We start from the raw sequence: 21,516 nt of genomic DNA, 5'->3' as shown, positions 1-21,516 counted from the left end.
ATATCCTCATGTGTGTGCCCAACCAACAAAAACCCAACTTCAATCTCATTGAAGATTCTATGAGCAATTAGCATTGAGCAAAATGCAAAGAAGAGTACATTCTTATTCTCTCATCCGCAATTGTCTGCTTGTATTCTCAAAGTTGCTGGTAGGCGACCTCTCGGGGGGGTCACTCATCATATGTAACCCTATCACGTGAGTTCAACAGAAGGATATTTTTTATTTCTAAAATTTACAGAAATAAATATACATAAGGGACTATTTAAAATATTTTTGGAAAAAATTTACAGATTTGTATAGAAAAGGGGTACATTTTATTAATGAAAAAATTTACAGATAAGGGATTTAAAATATAGGCCTTGAATGCACATGATATAGAGGATTTATACATAGTGACCCCCCTAAGGGCGACCTTTTTCTACATGTACATTGTGAATTGCCTTCATAACGGATGTTACAACTTGATTGCTATCGTGTAGATGCAAGGAATCAATCCATATGTCTGCAAAAAACTTAAATCCGTGCACTAACACTCCACATAAATGTGTCTTTAAAAGGTATTTGCCTTGTAGCTTAGGTGGAGTGTTAACGAATCGAGGTAATGTTGTTGTATTTGATCCATACCATCTACAATAATGCACATGTACTCATTTGGGTGAGAAATAGCTTGCTCCTTCCAAAATGCATATTTTATTCTAGAATGTCGAACAAGTCCATGATGAAATTCTCTCTTTCTTTTGTAAGCTTCTTTTTGTTCTAGAGATGTTGCACTCTCAAGTGCTTGCTTTAGATCATCACAGTCATTGCACTTTGACATTTTTTGCCTCTTTGGGATTTTAACATGTCCAAAGCTTTTTTTCCAAAGAGTATACAAAGTATGAAAAGATGCCGGTGCATGCCCTCTTTGCCTCTGTGTTTCTCCAATAGAGTTAAATACTTCTTTTTTTGTCAAACCTATCGGAAGATGCATTTCTGATAGGTGGGGTTGCGGTAAAGCATTTTCATAAATGTAATCTTTCAAAATTGTTGTTGCCGCAACCGTTGAGGCTCTTGTTTTGGGCCTTCCTATGTTTCCATGAATGTTAAATTTAACTCCATACTTTGCTTTATTAGCCAAATTCCAATATGTGCCATGTGATAATCCTATAATAATGCGATATGCATTATTGCATATACTTTTTCCATTTATAAGAGGCCTTATTTGATGTCCTGAACTTCGCCTTCTCTTATCATTTACAAGAAAGCAAGACAATCTCATGAGTAGGTATTCATTTCTTCTGCTTCCTTTCCTTTGCCAGACATGTTCTCTACAACCCTTGATGTCATGTAAGTTAATGGATCGCATACATGTATGCTTACAGCATGTAGATCGCATTGCTTTTAGCATAACATCTTCATTCATTACTCTTATTCTCTTTGGTTGCTTTTCTGGATCTGCTTGCACTCGTTGTCTTTTCATGCATCTGTATGTCCGTTTTGGGACATTCTGTACATTCTTATTTGGATTTGTGTAGTTCTCCTTGTAAGATTTATTTGTCACGTTGTTTTCATGAGATGTTGCATCCTTGATCTTATCACTCTGACAGTCAAATACTGAATATTCCTTTGTTGATGTCATCCTTGCTTTTGATACATTCGTCAAACTATTTGTAACATTTACAAGTTCACAATCAAAGTCAAACACCGAATAGTCCTTTGTTGATCTCATCCCTACTTTTGATACAATCGTAGAACCACTTGTCACAATGGCATTAGAGTGTCCCGAATGATCTTCAAACTTATCTATTCCTGAGAGAACATCACTCATTGATGCACTTTCTATGGATTTCATAACTCCATAGTCAGTGGTGATAGAGTGTCCAGAATGATCTTCAAACTCATCTATTCCTGAGAGAACATCGCTCATTGATGCACTTTCTATGGATTTCATAACTCCATAGTCTTGAAACTCCTCTACTCCAGAGAGAACATCACTCATTATACTATCGTGCATGATTTCCATAATTCCATAGTTACCTGCTTTGACTCCAAGAACTTTATCAGTATCCATGAAGCCATCCATGATTGACATCTTTGCCCAAGTTCTCAATGTGCATGAACTCATCCACCCCGGATAAGGCATCACTTGTGAAATATTTTTCTTTCTCGGTACCAATGAACTCATCGACTTTTGATAAGACGTCAGTGCTATAGTTGAGTGCATTGGAATCATCCATCTCTGAAGGAATAGAGCTTGGTACATTGGCATATTCTTTCAATTCTTTGATGTTGTAGTATACATTATGTTTATCATTAAAAACCACATGCCGAGTCTTTCCAATCTTTAAAAATTGCATGCTCCATCTCAAATCCTTACCTACCTCATAGTAGGGACCATCCAATGACATTGAGTTATCATCCATACCATCATCAGTAACTTTTTGAATTCTCATCTGCGCAAATGTCCAGTGTTCAACTTGTTCAAATCCCAAGACTTGACCTTCTGCTACATACTTATTTGTAAATGATAACATTTGTAAAATATCTCCCACTCTAAAATCCAAAGATATGCACTTTGTATTCCTGATGACATGTGTTGGATAAGTCTCATCTCTGTCCCATGCAATAAATGCTTTGTTGGAAGTATTATAGGGCATAACATCTCCAAGGATTTCCATATCCCCACACTTATGCTTTAGCTCAACATGTGCACTAAGAATCCTTGATACGATAACCGCCACCTTATCTTCGCCAAGTCTTCTAAAGTGATAAATAGAATTTGGATCACTTTCATGGATTGTAGCAAATGCAACTACTTCTCTTTTACAACATAAAATCACCTCCATCCCCAGAATAAATTTTGTAGCCATCTCCTTTGTGAGTTTCCTTTGCAAACAAGCTGTACAACCATTATAAAGAACATTAGTCTCTTCTCAATAATCTACTTTATTAATGATTTAAAAAGCCAGAACTTGTTTAAAAATTTAATTAGACACTAACCAATAGCAACCGTAAACCAATAACAACCCTAAACCCTAAACCCTAAATCGTAAACCAAAACAACCCTAAACCCTAAACCCTCAACCCTCAACCCTAACCAATAACAACCCTAAACCCTAAACCCTAAACCTTAACTCCCAAACCCTAAACCCTAACCCCTAAACCCAAACCCTAAACCCTAAACCCTAACCCCCTAACCCCAAACCCTAACTCCCAAACCGTAAACCCCAAACCCTAAACCCTAACTCCTAAACCCTAAACCCTAACTCCCAAACCCTAAACCCTAAACCCTAAACCCTACCCTAAACCCCAAACCCTAAACCCTAAACCTTAAACTCTAACTCCCAAACCCTAAACCCTAACCCCCAAACCCTAAACCCTAAATCCTAAACCCTAAACCCTAAATCCTAAACCCTAACCCCCAAACCTTAAACCCTAAACCACCAAACTCTAAACCCTAATTCCCAAACCCTAACCCTCAAACCTTGAACCCTAAACCCTAACTCACCAAACCCCAAATCCTAAACCCAAACCACGAAATCCTAAACCTTAAATCCTATGAGTGTTTTCAAGTAATATCATTTATTTAAGTAATAGTTTTAATTAGAATTCATAAGTAATAGTGGAATTGATAGTTGGGAGGGTGGTAGTGGGAGAAAGGGAGAGTGGGAAAGTGGAGAAAGGGAGTGTGGGAGGGTGGTAGTGGGAGAAAGGGAGAGTGGGAGAGGGAGTGGGAATGGGGGCGGTGGGGGTGGGGGTGGGAGGATGGGGGTGGGAGGATGGGAGTGGGAGTGGGAGAGGGAGTGGGAATGGGGGAGGTGGGGGTGGGGGTGGGGGTGGGAGAATGGGAGTGGGAGTGGGAGAGGGAGTGGGAATGGGGGAGGTGGGGGTGGGGGTGGGAGAATGGGAGTGGGAGTGGGAGAGGGAGTGGGAATGGGGGAGGTGGGGGTGGGGTGAGGGTGGGAGGATGGGAGTGGGAGTGGGAGGGGTGGGGAGTGGGAGTGGGAGGATGGGAGTGGGAGAGGGAGTGGGAATGGGGGAGGTGGGGGTGGAAGTGGGAGGGGTGAGGTGGGAGGATGGGAGTGGGAATGGGGGAGGTGGGGGTGGAAGTGGGAGGGGTGGGGTGGGAGGATGGGGGAGGGAGTGGGAATGGGGGAGGTGGGGGGGGTGGGAAAATGGGAGTGGGAGTGGGAATGGGGGAGGTGGGGGGTGGGAAAATGGGAGTGGGAGTGGGAGTGGGAGAGGGAGTGGGAGGATGGGAGTGGGAGGGAGGTGGGAGGATAAGGGTGGGAGAATGGGAGTGGGAGGATAAGGGTGGGAGAATGGGAGTGGGAGTGGGAATGGGGGGGGAGGGGTGGGGGTGGGAGGATGGGAGTGGGAGTGAGAGGTGGAGGTGGGAGGATGGGAGTGGGTGGGAGAATGGGAGTGGGAGTGGGAGTGGGAATGGGGGAGGTGGGGGTGGGGTGAGGGTGGGAGTGGGAGGGGTGGGGTGGGAGGATGGGAGTGGGAGAGGGAGTGGGAATGGGGAAGGTGAAAGAATGGGCGTGGGCATGGGAGTGAGAATGGGGGAGGTGGGGTGGGAGGATGGGGGTGGGAGTGGGAGTGGGAATGGGGTGGGAGTGGGAATGGGTGGGAGGATGGGAGTGGGTGGGAGAGAGAGAGAAGATAATCTAATAGAGAGGCCAATGGGAGAGGAGATAATGTTATAGAAGGACCAATGAGAGAGAAGCACTTAAAACCCTAGTTTTTCTTATATATACTCTCCTTCTCTCATTGTTTCTCTCATTTCAACAAGGAAGAGCAAGAGGAGAAGCAAAAAGAGGAGGAAGAGCAAAAGCAAGCACAAGCAAGCACAAGCATAGATTTCAACTTTTTTCTAGGTACTTTTTTTAAAATTTGTATTCTTTGAAATTTTATTATAGAGAGAGAACTTAGAGAGAGAAAAGTGAAGGAAAGTTTTTTAGAGAGAGAGTCTTGCTGCCTCGGCAGCAAAAGAGAGAGAGAGAAAGAGAGAGGAGAGAAGGGGGGGGAAAGAGAGGGGAGAGAAAGGGAGGGGGGAGAGAAGGGGGAGGGGGGGGAAGAGAGGGGAGAGAGGGGGGAAGCCGCGAGGGGGTGGAGAGAGAGAGGGGAGGGGGAGGCCGCTGCCACGGCAGCGGAGAGAGGGGGGGAGGGAGGGGAGGGGAGGGGAGAGAGAGGGGAGGGGAGGGCAGGGGAGAGAGAGAGGGGGGGGCCGCTGTCGCGGCAGCGAGAGAGGAGGGGGGGAGAGAGAAGGGGAGGGGCCGCGGTAGCGAGAGAGAGGGGGGGGCAGCTGCGGCGGCAGCGAGAGAGGAGGGGGGGAGAGAGAGAGAAGGGGGGGCCGCTACCGCGGCAGCGAGAGAGGAGAGGGGGGAGAGAGAGAAGGGGGAGGCGCGGCAGCGCGAGAGAGGGGGGGAGAGAGAGAGGGGGGGGAGGCCGCGACACGCTGTCGCGGCAGCAGAGAAAGGGGGGGAGAGGGAGGAGGGGGAGGGGGGAGAGAGAGGAGGGGGGGGGCTGCCGCGGCAGCGAGAGAGGAATGGGGGGGGAGAGAGAGAGGGGGGGCGTGAGAGAGAGGGGAGGGAGAGAGAGAGAGGGGGGCCGCTGTCGCGGCAGCGAGAGAGGAGGGGGGGGAGAGAGAGAAGGGGGGGCAGCGAGAGAGAGGGGAGGGAGAGAGAGAGAGGGGGGGGCCGCTGCCGCGGCAGCAAGAGAGGGAGGGGGGGAGAGAGAGAAGGGGGGGCAGCGAGAGAGAGGGGAGGGAGAGAGAGAGGGGGGGGAGAGGGAGGGGAGGGGAGGGGAGGGGAGAGAGAGAGGGGGGAGTTGCTGCTGCGGCAGTGAGAGGGAAGGGGGGGGAGAGGGAAGAGAGAGGGGGGGGCCGCTGCCGCGGTAGTGAGAGAGGAGGGGGGGAGAGAGATAAGGGGGAGCAGCGAGAGAGAGGGGGGGGAGAGGGAGGGGAGGGGAGGGGAGAGAGAGAGAGAGGGGGGGCCCTGCCGCGGCAGCGAGAGAGGAGGGGGGGAGAGAGAGAAGGGGGGGGATGCGAGAGCGAGAGAGAGGGGGAGGGAGAGAGAGAGAGAGGAGGGGGGGCCGCTGGGGGGGGAGAGGGAAGAGAGAGGGGGGGCCGCTGCCACGGCAGCAAGAGAGGAGGGGGGGAGAGAGATAAGGGGGGGCAACGAGAGAGAGGGGGGGAGAGAGAGAGAGAGGGGGGAGAGGGAGGGGAGGGGAGGGGAGAGAGAGAGGGGGGGCCGCTGGCGCGGCAGCGAGAGAGGAGCGGGGGGGAGAGAGAGAAGGGGGGGATGCGAGAGCGAGAGAGAGGGGGAGGGAGAGAGAGAGAGGAGGGGGGGGCCACTGCCGCAGCAGCGAGAGAGGAGGGGGGCAGCGAGAGAGGAGGGGGGTAGCGAGAGAGGAGGGGGGGAGAGAGAGACAGGGGGGGAGGCCGCTGACGCAGCAGCGGAGAGAGGGGGGGAGAGGGAGGGGGGGAGGGAAGAGGAGAGAGAGAGGGGGGGCCGCTGTCGCGACAGCGAGAGAGGAGGGGGGGGAGAGAGAGAGGGGACGCGGTAGCGAGAGAGAGGGGGAGGGAGAGAGAGAGAAGGGGGGGCCGCTGCCGCACCGAGAGAGAAGGAGGCAGAGAGAGAGAGAAGGGGGTGGGAGAGGAGGGGGGCGGCAGAGAGAGAAGGAGGGGCCGCTGCCGCGACAGCGAGAGAGAGGGGGAGGGAGAGAGAAAGCAGCGAGAGAGAGGGGGAGGGAGAGAGAGAGAGAGGGGGGGCCGCTACCACGGCAGCGAGAGAGAAGGGGGGGAGAGAGAGAGAAGGGGGGGAGGCGCAGCGAGAGAGAGGGGGAGAGAGAGAGAGAGAGAGGGGGGGCCACTGCCGCGGCAGTGAAAGAGAGGGAGGGGGGGAGAGAGAGAGAGAGAGGGGGAGGCCGCTACCGCGGCAGCGAGAGGGAGAGAGGGGGGAGAGAGAGAGAGAGGGGAGGGGGGAGAGAGAGAGGGGGGAGGCCGCGGCAAGTGAGAGAGAGAGTGGGGAGCGCAAGTGAGAGAGAGGGAAAAGGTGAGGAGAGAGGGAGAGAGAGAGAGAGAGAGAGGGGAAATGAAGAGGAGGGGAGAGAGTAGACTAAGATGAGAGGAAACGTAGACTAGAGCGGAGAGGAAAGAGAGAGAGAGAAGAGTGAGAGAGATGGACGAGAGATGAAAATTTAGAGAGGGAGGACATAAGAGAAAGTACGATCGAGATAGAAAATCTTACCAATGAAGAGGAGAAATGAGTGGGCGACGATCGAGAAAAGATAAAGGAGCTACGATCAATGAGGCATATGAGAGGAGATTGGTGTGTGATTTAGTCGAAACTTAAATAAACAAAACTATAAACCTTGGTGTTTGATGAAAATTTAGAGAGGAAGGGCACAAGAGAAAGTACAATCGAGATAGAAAATCTTACCAATGAGGAGAAAAAATGAGTGGGCGACGATCAAGAAGAGATAAAGGAGAGATGTTTTGATGGAAGCATTTGGGAGCTACGATCAATGAGGCATATTAGAGGAGATTGGTGTGTGATTTAGTCGAAACTTAAACAAACAAAACTATAAACCTTGGTGTTTGAAAAGAGAAACGTGTGGAAACTAGAATTTCAAATTTCCCGCCTTTTTTTAAACTATGAATCCTTGTGTTTGAAAAGATAAACGTGTGAAAACTTGAAAATTGTGATAAAAGACAACCTTGTGTTTCAAAAGACAAACGCATGGATGTGAAAATTGTGATAAAAGAAAACCTTGTGTTTCAAAAGACAAACGCGTGGATGTGAAAAGACAAATGTATGCTAAAAGCAAATCTTGCTTGAATTTTAAATTTTTCTTTGTTTTTGAATTTAAAATGAGTTTCACTTTCATTTTCAATTTACTAGTTTAATTTAGACTATAATGCATTTTGTTTTGGAATATAAAAATTATAATTTTAATTTTATTACATTTTAAATTAAAATTTTAAAAGTAGTTTAACTTACATTCGTTATTATTACTTTAATTTATTTCTTTTTAGGGAGAATTAATATATTCTTCTAGGTAAATATTAAATTTTTAATTTTAAGTCTTGTTTTCTTTATTTTACGTTATTTTTTCATAAACTTTAAGTTAAACTACTTTATAGTTTTTATTATTTAAATTCAAATTTATTAATATTTTAACTTCTTATTAATGTGAATGTTCAATTCTTATGAGTTGTAAGTAAATTAGTTTTTGAAAATATAAATTTTATCTTTTTTTAAATGAGAAGGGGAAGGGAGAGAGAGAGAAGGGGGGGGCCGCTGCCGCGGCAGCAAGAGAGAAGGGGGGGGAGAGAGAGAGAAAGGGGTGGGAGGATGGGAGTGGGAATGGGGAAGGTGAAATAATGGACGTGGGCGTGGGAGTGAGAATGGGGGAGGTGGGGTGGGAGGATGGGGGCGGCAGCGAGAGAGAAGGAGGGGGGAGAGAAGGGGGGGAGAGAGAGAGAAAGGGGTGTGAGTTTAAAAAAGATAAAATATAAATTTTATCTTTTTTAAACTCACAACCTTAGTGTATTAAAAAGAATAATGGAAAATAGATTATTTTTTGCTTTTAATTCGCAACCTAAGGATATTAAAAAGAACAATGGAAAAGAAATTATTTCTTGCTTTTCTTCGCTTCGACGGTTGGTGTAGTCTAGATTAGCATAGATTAGTTTGTCCTTAGAGGAGAGAACTCCAAAAAAACCAATCAAAGCCATGCTCAAAATTTCCCGACTAGTTCCTAATCGGAGTCAGTCCATTCGTTCACATTCGGTTTCACAGTCACAACAACCCTACCATTTAAGCAACGATTAAGGTTTTTAAACTTTCAAGATGATTGAAAGTTGTATCAGTGGACATGACAGATTATAGTTGTGGAAGTTGACAGAGCATTTTACACTTATATCAGTTGCGGGAGTTGACAGAGCATTTTGCACTTATATATGACAGACTTCAAATTTGTATTCAGAGATCATTGTAAATCCTTATTTTTTTTCACATTTATGCTCTAAGCCTTGTAAAGCCTTTTAGGCTATTCCCAAAGCATTTATGCTCTAAGCCTTGTAAAGCCTTTTAGGCTATTCCCAAAGCATGAAATTGATACTTATATGATTGGGAAGAATAAAAACTTGAGGTGTATTAATGGGACTCATTGTACTTTTGATTTTTCAAAGTAATTGTAGTTTGTCATTTCAGTGTCATACCATTGACAAATGCTGTAGCCTCAAGATCCATCCTGTATTCAAGCATTGACATCATCGTTGCAAATGATTTCATCTATCATAGTTTCCATTTCAGAAAGTAGTGTAAGAGAGAAGGTGAAGTCATAGGGGGTAGAAGGTGCTCTGCAAGTGAGAGAAGGTGGAGTGACAAGTGGTGGAAAGAGAAGGCCCCTTGTAAGAGGCAGCGCGTTGCCCCAGGCTATGGTGTGTATGCCTTCCCACACTTCCCAGAGTTCAACTGCTGTGGTGGCAGGCAACCCATCATGTGGAATGACAGTATTTTAGATGATCATGGCAGACCACTGGGTGCCTCACTCTACATACAGTGGTCCAGGTGGGAGAGGGGAACTGCATCATCTATGGGGTCTTGGAAAGCTTTCCGCAGGCTTCCAGAAGAGACCAAATCCAGGTTGACAGGACATCTTAGATGGAGTGCAAGGAGGATCTTGCAGATTGAGGTAGCCCTTCCAGAGGTTTGGGTAGACACAGATGATATGCCACTCACTTGCTCCACTTGGGTAGGTACTTTTACGAGAGGTGGTGTTCCGCTTCAGGTTTTGGCCTTTCGAGATGCACAGGAGGATGCTTTAGTTTTTAGTGTCCAAGATGGTGGCAGATTTCTCAGGTCCACAGAGGACATCTTGCTTAAGTCTTCTTTTCAGCCTATCAGGGTTGTAGGTCTTTTGGTGCAGGGATCAGATTCAGAGTGGTTCCTAGACCCAGACCCCCGGCTACTCTCCACCAGGTCTTGGAGGCTCTGGCTCTATGGGGGAGTTCCCATCAGGTATTTACAGTGGGACCCCGGAGAGTGGGAGTGGATTGATGCAGGGCATCGAGAGAAGAGCATCCCATTCTTTTGTTACACGGTCAGTAAAGCCAGGAGATTTCAGCTCAATAGTAGAGGTTGGAGACCTTCTAGAGTTCCTCATTGAGAGACATTTGATATCACTGCGGATCTGCAGAGGTGCTTCTCGAGGAGACTCTGGAAATCCCACAGGAATAGAAAGATCACTATCTTCTTTTGGCTCTCTATCCATGGTGGGATTGCAGTAAACCTTTGGAGATCCAGGTTCGGAGCCAACCCTACTTGCCCTCGTTGCCTCTCTGCTTTGGAGACTATTCAACATTGCTTATGGGATTCAAGACAGGCGAGGATGATTTGGATGGGGGTAGCCAGGATTTTCAGTCACTTTGCCCACTCCCCATTCTTTATGACATGGAGCTGTTGGAATGCTGAAAGGAAAGAGTAGAGTTGACACAAAATCAGAATATTTGCTTATAGAATGAAGAAGAAAGAGGTCCTTAAGTAGGCACCTCATACAAGGTCACTGACATCACTGATGACCTCAAAGCTCCACAATCATCTCCTCAATCTGCTCCTAGATTCACTCAATCATCCTATGTGGCTTTTCCACCACCTAACTGTGCTTGTGGGCACCCAACTGTGCCTCTAGCACTCACACATAGAAACATAAGGTGTGCCTGAGGCATACACCTTGAGATATCCCAACAAACACCCCCTCAAGGAAATGCCTCAGGCTATGTCAAGGATACATCTAGTCTCATAGTTTCTCATGCCATCTCATGGTGGTCAAGGATAAATCTATGGCTAGGTTCTCATGCTAGCAAGGGTTCCCTTGGGTGTAAGGTAAACAGAAAGGGATACAAACAGACCTTCCAATGGTTATCTCCTCTGCATGTACATGCACACAATGTCTCCAGAAGGTACCATGGAACAAAACATACACATGGCCTACATCATAAGGTGACCAGAGGTGTTTACAAAACACACAAAACACAATAGTTTATTTTCATTCATTTTGGAGGACTATCCAGGCTGAGTACCTTGACATAAAAAGAGAGATCTGGAGCATACATAGAGGTGATTTAAAATGCATAATCTTCATGGGATGCCTCATCTTGTGGAGGCAGAATATCCATGTCAAGGCAAGGTCTTACCACATGGGCAATGTCTAGTGCCTTATAAGATGGTACTATGATAGAACAAGTGGGTCTGAAAATCATATCCTTCAAGAGAACAATTATCTTGTCATCTCCATAGTTGTGTAGAGAAGCATATCTTAGGTGTCTGACCTTCATCTTTTTCTTGTACTTGGAGTCAAATAAAAGTGCCATGAGAGGGTAGATCTCTGTAGTTGCTTCCTTTTTGGCAACCATTGTTTTGGCAATCTTCAATAAGGAAGTCAGGTTGGCATTTTCATCCTTTGTAGCATAACAAGACATTGCTTTATGTTTTGGCTTTTCACATATTTGGCATAAGCAAGCCATGAGAGGCTCTAACCCAAGTATTGGGTAGTGTCTTCTCTCTTACAAGGCAAAAATAACTGAAATACTTCCAAAGTATAGCCACTTGATGTAGCAAATAGTAGTGACTAGTTTTCAAACAATGATGCTACTTTTGCATGCTTCATAGGAGTGAATGAAATAAACACTTTCCAATCACCACCAAGTCTAGCAAGTCAAAACAAAACTGAAGCAACACTTGTAGTGAAGTTATTGAAAACTTCAAAAGACCAGAAATGCTAGAGTAGCATTTTATGTAGCATCCTTTTCAAAAGTATGTCAAAACTGTCAAAACTAGAGAGCTGAACTTGGAGGGCTCATATCACACTCTTCAAAGCAAAAGAAAGAGGGCTTTCTGAGGCAAAAGAAAGCTGGTATACCACAGTAGATCCTCTGGGAAGAAGAGGCGAAAATATGTGTCAGGTCGCCTTCACCTTCATGAACAAAGTCGACTGGTTTTTCTCTGTTTTCTCCTTCAATATGCAGCCATTGCTGCTCAAATTTCAGCACAAGGTAGCTCTAGGTATGGAGAAGCTTGCCATGGAAGGAATTAGGAAAAGACAGAGCAGGTGCAGAGAACTTGCAGTAGAGGATTTCGACGACTTTTCTGCAATGGCGATGAGCAGCGCGCGAATTTCGTCGATTCCTTCCAGCTCAAAGTTTGCCCCAACCAGAGGGATCTCCAACAGAAAGGGCGTGGGAAATGGTTGAGGATTGAAGGAGAACAAGCTCAAGCAAAATTTTTGGAGAAGAGGGAGAGATGGTGAAGAAGAAGAAGAAGAAGATGATGATGATGTGGCAGAAATGGGCTCAAGGAGGATCAAATGGCTCTGATACCATGTTGGAATGCTGAAAGGAAAGAGTAGAGTTGACACAAAATCAGAATATTTGCTTATAGAATGAAGAAGAAAGAGGTCCTTAAGTAGGCACCTCATACAAGGTCACTGACATCACTGATGACCTCAAAGCTCCACAATCATCTCCTCAATCTGCTCCTAGATTCACTCAATCATCCTATGTGGCTTTTCCACCACCTAACTGTGCTTGTGGGCACCTAACTATGCCTCTAGCACTCACACATAGAAACATAAGGTGTGCCTGAGGCATACACCTTGAGATATCCCAACAGGAGCTCAGTGGCTTGGCTTTCTCTTACAGGGCCTCAGGTATTCTATGAGAGATTTGACTCCTCTCAGGCCATTTCGGTTCGACGTCATCAGATTGAGTCCTGTTCGTTGGATGTGGTATCACACCTTCCTTTTACAGCTATACATGCCTCTGTGGATACTTCTTGGGAGATTCTAGCGAGCATAGCATCCTGGCATATCTGGAGAGCTAGATGCACAGAGGCTTTGGAGGGTACTCAGAATCATCCCTTGCACACATTGGCTAGTATCTGGACAGACACCGTACATACTTTGATGGCTGTATGGACGAGTATGCAGGGAGACTCCCATGCAGCCTCAGCTAGGAGGGCTTCTTTCTTCAGAGAATGGAAGGATTCTCCTTTCTTCTCTGAGACTGCTACAGGGTTGAGGTGGCACTTTCAGCCTCAACCTTGGTTGTTTTCCACCTCACTCTGAGGGGGTTTCTATTTATCCTCATGATTTCATGATGTATTCTGCTTTGAGCTTGCTCTCGTGGGTTTTTTCTCTTACTTAATAGAAGTCTCTTTCTTGGGAAAAAAAAAAGTTGATTCCCCCCCCCCCAAAGTGGTGCGGGACAGGGTCGTTTATGCTTGGACAGTGCCAAAATGTCAAAAAACATCGAAATCGGTCAAAAAACAGCCATTGGACTGCTCCAAAACAAGTTTCTGCCGACCAACTCATGAGGAATGTCCGCCAATGCTGAGGGAGAACCACGAACTAATGCAGGAAGCTGAACTCACAAACGAGGACCAGGAGCAATCGCTAGGACACCGGACGACTGGATGGCGAGGAACCATGGTGAGGCTAAGGGAAGGGAGGTTGTACCTTAGAGGAGAGGGGAGCTTCCATTTGCGGGCTTCTCTGATCCTCTAGATAGAGCAAGAAGAAGGGGAAGGTAGGAAGGGAGGCTCTGATACCACATGAAGGAACATGGTGGAGAGGGAGAGAGAGAGAGGGTAGGCTAGGGACAGAGGAAGTGATACTCAAAGAGAGACAATGAAATGGAAATGAAATGACTAGAGCAATGAACCAAAATGAAGGTACTCACATGCAGACCAAAGAGCTTGTAGCTTGATACTTAATTGATTTAACACTAGACAAGTACAACTCTGATATAGAGCATACACACACATATGAACACCTATGCATATGGGATAACTCCCAATGTGACACGTGGCATCCATAGGACACACTAAACTAGAACTCACACTAGAACACACCAAACTTTTTTTTTTTCAAGGAAATTACTTCATTGAGTATGAATGAAAACCACAAGAGCAAGCTCAAATGCAGGAGTACATCATGCAATGCATGAGGAAAAAACAGCTCAAAGTGAGCTAATAAAGAAACAAGGCGGAGGCTGAAAATGCCATCTCAACCTTGAAGGAAACTCACAGAAGAAAGGAGATCCCCTCCAAACTCTGAAAAGAGTAACTCTCCTGGCAGTGGCTCCTCTGGAGGATCTCTGCATGCTTGCCCAAATGGCCATCAAGAGTGTGTATTGTGTCACTCCAAATACTAGCCATAGTCTGGGAAGGGTGAACTTGGATACCCTCCATCACCTCTATACACCTGGCTCTCCAAATATTGCAAGCTGCAATGCTAGCCAAAATCTCCCAAGATGTGTCTGCTGAGGCATGAGTAGCTCTGACAGGAGTGAGCAGAACATCCTGTAGGGAATAAGACTCCACTAAGTGTCGCAGTACAATGAAAGCTAGATCTGGATCATGTCCCTCCGAAAACACCTGTGGGCCAGTAAGAGATAACCAAGCCACTGAACCCCAGGTCATATAGAAAGGTGCTTTATGAAAGATGCTGAAAATCCTAGCAACACCTTTCTAGATTTTCCTCGCCTGTCTGCACTCCCAAAGGCAATGCTGTACTGACTCAACTGCCATGTGACAACGAGGACAAGTAGGTTCAGCTCCGTACCTAGATCTCCACAGGTTCACTACAATCCCTCCATGAATAGAAAGCCAAATGAAAATAGTGATCTTTCTATTCCTGAGGGATTTCCACAACCTATGCCAAAAGTTCTTCTGCACAGCTGTGGAAATCTGAAAACTATCCCAATGTGGCGCTCTGGAGGGCCTCCAACCTCTACTGCTGAGCTGAAACCTCCGGGCATTTCTAACTATGTAGCAAAATAAGGGAAAGCTCTTCTGTCGATGCCCCTCATCAATCCATTCCACTCCCCTGGGTCCCACTGCAAGAATCTAATAGGGGAACCACCATACAGCCAGAGTCTCCAAGACCCCAGTGCAAGGAGAATAGGATTAGGGTCAAGATACCACTGTGAATCCCTGCCCCACTCCATGAATCTTGCAATCCTGACAAGCTAAAATACAACCTCCAAAAGAATATCATCAGAAGATCTGATAAGGCTGCCTCCTTGAACACACAAAACTGACTCAACTTGGCTTCATATTCTAACAGGTGTATGGTATAGTCAATTTCCCCCTAACCATTTTCAGACTTGGACAGATCTAAGGGAGAAATTCTTATGGACTTTCAAATTGGAGAAGTTTGAACATATGATTGTTGTTCATTGACACCATGAAACCTAGCGAAAGCATCTCTGAGATGTACATAAGGATGAGGGTCTTGGCCGCAAAGATGTCTGTGCCACCTAACGATGCTATCATGAAGGGGTGGTTTTTGAAAGCATTACCCCCCCCCATAGCTATAAGGCTGGTTGACAAACTCCCTGAACATGCCTCACTACAAGACTTCCTGAACGAAGCAGTAAAGATGGAATCATCGTAGTTAAGTTTTGCCTCATCATCGACTTCGACCACCTAGCTCCCGAGAGAGGAGGGCTCATCCGTATGGCAGCAACTCAAGGAGGAGTTAGAAGAAATCAAAGAAGGTCTGAAAGACAAAACAAGGATGGATGGCCAGTCATCCTTTGAGGCCCATATCAAAAGTGGTCTTTGGTGCACAAAATGCAAGGGTTCTGGCCATGGTCACTAGGAGTGCCCCTCTAAGCATAAGGTACCTACTTCTATCTCATTACATTTTGTGAGATCCATGGACATGATGCCTCTGAGTGTAGGTACCTCAAAGGGTTAAGGAAGATTCTACCAGAGTATTCTTTGGGAGAAACCCTAGTTGCTGTAGCCTCTATCCCAGCACCTGTACCTCTTGCTCTTAGAAAAGCATATGAGCCACCTTCTCCTATCATTCCGCCTCCCTTACTTCCTAATCCCCCTTTGTTGCAAGCCACCTTCTCCTCCTATCATTTCACCTCCATTACTTCCTAATCCCCCTTTGTTGCAAGCTCCCGCATCCAATCTGGTTGGGGCCCCATATCTCTATTCTTAGCCTTACTATGCACCATACCAACAACCTATGTCAAGAGGTGGATATGGACCCCCTTATCAATGCAGTCAATGGGGTGGTTTCCGAGGCAGTAAGGTGCAGGCAGAGGTACCAACTTTCGAAGACCCATCATGTGTTATAGATGTGGAGAGTACACCCACTACCAAGACGACTAGTCGTACACAGCCATTCGGAGGACCCTCTTGTACACAGTGCAACACAAACGACCACTACAGCAGAGATTGTCCCAATGGAAGAGTGAAGCCAGCATTTCAAGTTAATATGGTTGATGTAGGAGTGGCGGGGGAGGACAACAACCCCCATTTGATCGGCGCAGTGTTGGGAGCTGTGACAAGGTCACAAACAAAAGGTGACAAATGTAATGACGACTTAGAGTCAGCATTGGAGGCCTCATCACCAACTAGTACCACAAGTGCATCCCCACCAAAGTCATCCCCTCCCTCCAAGGTACATACTACACCGAGGATTATACCACCCTTGCTCTCTCCTAATAGTGGATCAGAAACAATTCCGAAGGGCACACAGCCATCAAGGCCTACCACTAGCTCTAGAAGTGCCTCATCTTCAGGTGATCACTCTATGCCTTTAAGGTACTAGGAGGTGGTTAAGAGTGTCACCAGAGATCTTCAATCCAATTCTGAGGATGAAGGAAGCACACCTTAGTTTTGTTCCCACAAGTCCAAAACAGTGAGGTTTGTAACAGAAGTGACAACCCTAGGATAGAACAGGGGGAATGAGGCACAAGCAGGCCCATCCACTTTTCCCCCAAGTAGCACACTCAACAAAGAGAAGGAGATGGGGCTAAGACCTAGTAGTGCCCGAGAAAAGGGGGAGTGGGTGATGGAAGAGACACCACATGAGACAATGACTCACAATTTAGAGGTACATCCTCGCCCTCGCGTGAGCTTCGACCCTCACCCAGAAGCTCGGAGGATGAGGTCACAAAAGGCCACTACTAGTGTCCAGCCCTACTCTTTGTTTAAAGATCTTATGGATTTCAGGCCCAACATTACCCTACGACAACTTTGTTTGTTGTCTCCCCAGATCAAGCATTAGACCATTGCATTTCTCAATTGCATGCCAGGAGGTTGGCATAAGGGATCCATTCAGGGTGAGCCCACACCAGAGATAGTACCGGTTCAGCATGGGCTGACACCAGATCACTGCTCCGCCTACGTGGCCCTCACATGTGAAAAAAATCCCAAGCTCATGGTGGATATTAATTGGGTGGAGCTGAGGGACATCTTTTTGGATAGTGGGGCAGCAGTGAACATCATGCCGAAAGGTACACTCCAACAACTTGGTTTGAAGTTGACAAGTGACATTCATTTTCAAGTGTACATGGTTGATCAGCACAAAGGGAAGCCAATGGGAATAGTCAAAGGTATTCAAATGAAGATTGGTGGAGTGACTTTCTTGTCCAATTTTGTTGTCCTCGATATGACCGAAAATGAACAAATGTATCCTCTACTTCCTGGCTAAGTTGCAGGAAACGTCATGGAAAATAGGGAAACGCCATTTTCCTACATTTCCTAAAGCTTGACGTTTCCGAAATGCGGAAACGCCAGCTCTCATGTGCAGCGCTGGTCCACCAAAAAATGGCTAGTGGTCTCCACCAACGATTGGTCGGTGGCTCGTCCGTGGTCGTCAAGCTCTCTGACAACGCTCTTGTGGCGATGAAGACACACCACATATCATTAGACGGACCTTGTGGTGATGAACAATGGTGCATGCAAAGCTTGTGGTGATGAGCAATGAGGCTAGCGATGAACCTTCATCCACCATATGTTGCTCTGACGAAACAATCCACCAACATTTTGGTGGTTTGCATGCGTGTGTAAAGACATTCCAAATTGGAATGCATGCGGGCATCTTAATAAGCGCCTTGCGTAGTCTGTCGCACTCTATCGTTGTGTATGAAGCTGCTCAAGTATCATACTTGAGCGTTGGTCTGTGATTGCTTGAAGTTCGCATGCCCCTACTTTTTGTGGCATTGCAATTGTAGTTCGCAAGCCCCTGATTCATTTGACGAGCGATGCTACTACAGCTATTTTGCATTCCATGTTCAGGTCGCTATCGGGTTTCATTAGAATTTCAATGTGGTTGTAATGACTGCTATTAGTGACACATGCTTCTATTTTGTTCAATGTTTGTGTAGTCTTAACGATTGCCATTGGCTTTTGTCGTTGTGTAGGTGCAGGTCTTTATCTTGCTAGAGCACCCTATCTCTTAGAATACCAGCATCTTCTCTCTCTCTCTCTCTCTCTCTCTCTCTCTCTCTCTCTCTCTCTCTCTCTCTCTCTCTCTCTCTCTCTCTCTCTCTCTCTTTCTCTCTCTCTCATTCTTCTTTCTGACCTTTCATTCCCTTCTTTCCTCCCTCTCCATGAATGATGGCGCCAATGACGATAATCTGCAGTGCTTCTGTATGCATTGTGTGCCGAGAGGTGTTATATTTTCTCCGTGCACCTGCTCGCTCAAGCTCACTTCTGCGCTCTCCCTTGATGATGCCATCCATCAAAGGGCACTCAACTACAAGTGCATAAGCTTTATTTGCACCCCTGAGTGGTATTGCCTGTTGTACCAACGACTTGAGGCTACTAGCTTGGGTAAGAGGCAAAAAGGCGTTTACCAGATTCGTCACAGTAAGGTGTTTTTCAAGTTCCAAGATGCCATGGTCTACATGAGATCTCGAGCCACTTTAGAAGTATGTTGCAGAAAAGGGCAGCTTTGGCAAAGGAGGGAGCAAGAAGTGGTCATGCTCTTTTTGTGGATGCGAAAGTTGTGGCTCGTACTCTCGTGTGCATGCTCATCTTCTAGGAATAAAGAACATGGGTGTCCAAGTTTGCAAAAAGGTGCTAGCAAATGAGAAGGCAGTAATGGCATGTGAAGATCATGAATCTTCTAGTAAGAAGCACAAGGGTCCTGCTGGTTCCACCTCGAGTGCCGGTCCAAAGGCATTATCTCAATCAACTATGCCCATTGTATTCAACAATGCTTCAAGGGAGGAGGTTGATGACTTTGTGGCTCATTGCTTCTATGCCAATGGATTGTTATTTGCTCTTGCATGGTCTCCATATATATATATATATATTATTTTTTATTTTTATTTTTTTCTAGAAATAGACTTCTATTAAGTAGGAGAAAAAACCCGCAAGAGTAAGCTCAAAGCGGAATACATCATGAAATCATGAGGATAAATAAAATCCCCTCAAAGTGAGGTGGAAAACAACCAAGGCTGAGGCTGAAATTGCCACCTCAACCCTGTAGGAGTCTCAGAGAAGAAAGGAGAATCCTTCCATTCCCTGAAGAAAGAAGCCCTCCTAGCTGAGGCTGCACGGGAGTCTCCCTACATACTCATCCATACGGCCATCAAAGTATGTACAGTGTCTATCCAGATACTAGCCAAAGTGTGCGAGGGATGAACCTCAGTACCCTCCATAGCCTCTATGCATCTGGCTCTCCATATTTCACGGTCTCCATATTTCACGGGCATGGTAAGTGCAATTGCTTCATTTGGAAGGGGATATAAACCTCCAAACTATGAGAAGGTCCATATGTCTCTTTTGGACAAGGAGAGAGCAAGGGTGTCAAGGAGCCTATCCACGGTTGAATCTACTTGGCCATACTATGGATGCTCTATTGTTTCTGATGGCTGGAGACCTCTTCTAAACATTATGGTTTGCAGTGCACGAGGAATCATATTCAAGAGATCCATAGTTACCAGTGGAGATGTAAAAACAGGAGAATACATTGCAGCTGCATTAAAAGAGACTATCTTGGAGGTGGGTGCTGAACATGTAGTTCAAGTTGTTACTGCTGATAATGCCTCAAATTGCAAGCTAGCTGGTCATCTTGTAGAGCAAGAGTTCAAACATGTCTTTTGGATACCTTGTGCTGCCCATTGTTTGAACTTGTTGCTGAAGGATCTCTCAGCTTTGGCATGGATGGAGCTGGCAATATGTCATGGCAAGGAGGTGCAGCAATTTATCTCCAGTCATGAGGCCCCGAGGGCTATGCTGTCCAAATTTTCAAAATTGAAATTGTTAAAGCCTGGTGATACTAGATTCGCATCAAACTTCATTATGCTCCACCGCTTGGTAAAAGTAAAGGCGGGCTTGAAGCAGATGGTTGTCAGCCAAGATTGGGATGATTGGAGAGGTCAAAATGATAAAGCCTTGAAGATTCAAAACACCATATATTGATCAAAGGCTTGAGAATATAAAAAAGGTCCTAGCCGGAGAAAGCAATGGAGACACAATCTATGAAGAAATAAGAGAAATTGCAGAAGTGAGATGGGATATGCTTCATTCTCCTCTCCATGCCACAACCTTTCTTCTCAATCCAAAATGAAGTTGGTAAGAATCCACAACAAGATGCTGAAGTGATGAGAGTTTGGAGGCAAACTCTAGATAGAGTGGGAAAGGATGCTGCAGAGAGGACTTTGATGAAGGATCAATTGTCAATGTATCTTGGCCAAGTGGGTGCATTTGGTGAGCCCTCTGCTTCTACAAATAGAGAGTGTCTTTCTCCTGTTGCTTGGTGGGAGAACTATGGTTCGGATACCCCTCAATTGCAAAAGTTGGCAATTAGGCTCCTCTCACAAGTATCAAGTTCCTCTGCAGCAGAGTGGAATTGGTCGACCTATGGGTTCATCCATTCACTCAAACGTAATCGGCTTGCTCATAAAATGTAGAGAATCTTGTGTATGTGCACAGCAACCTCCGGCTTCTCTCTAGGAGTGATCCATTGTATAATTCTGGCCCTTCTCAGCAATGGAGGAGGAAGAGGAAGATGTTGCACTTTCCATGTAATCTTCATTTTCTTAGTGATGTAGTAATGCGTATGTGCATTGTGCACATTTTATTCAAATGCTGGAATTAATGGAACATGTGATGTAGGTGGAATTGTGTCTGCATATGTTGCTGTAATTGCTGCAGAATTCCTATTGATATGTTGTTCTAATTCAAGTTTTCTTTACTTAGTTATTACTTAGAAATTCCTAAAGTTATATGTGTGTGGGATGCAGCTGTAATAAAAAAATGTTATTATTTCAGAATTCATAAAGGTATATGGTTTCACTCTTTACTAAGCCTACCCCCGCCGTTTCCTATCAATTGAATAGGCATTTTGGAAACGTTTCAAAACTTGGACGTTTCCTGCATGGAAACGTTTCCTGCAACTTAGCTTCTTGGTAGACCCTGGTTGCAGTCATCAAAGGCCATTCAAGATTAGTCAGCTGACGAAGTTCGGTTCCCCTTGGGATCCACATCTCTAGAACTAGATATGGTTAAAGGAAGGGCACGGCACCTTCCAATACAATTGGGAGAAGAGGATTTTGAAGAACAAGCAGGAGTCAATAAGGAATGCTGGGCTCTTGGGGACTGGCCCATTGGAGGTGACCAAGATGGGCGAGAGGAGACACAAGCGTTGGAAGGTTTCGAGAGCTTGACCTACTTGTTGGATCAGGCTAATCCAGAAGAGGAGGAAGCTGCAATC

General features: G+C 45.9%; 1 pseudogene; it reads left to right on the top strand.

Moving 5' to 3' along the window:
* Positions 1-21,013, top strand: part of LOC147883533 (uncharacterized) — a 44,316-nt pseudogene extending 23,303 nt beyond the window's left edge.
* Positions 21,014-21,516: the final 503 nt, after the last annotated feature.

The sequence above is a fragment of the Dipteris shenzhenensis genome, chromosome 28 (assembly GCF_047967505.1).
Source record: "Dipteris shenzhenensis isolate YYH24624 ecotype China chromosome 28, Dip_SZ_1.0, whole genome shotgun sequence".
Taxonomy (NCBI): Eukaryota; Viridiplantae; Streptophyta; class Polypodiopsida; order Gleicheniales; family Dipteridaceae; genus Dipteris; species Dipteris shenzhenensis.
This window is presented reverse-complemented; position numbering and strand designations above follow the sequence as displayed.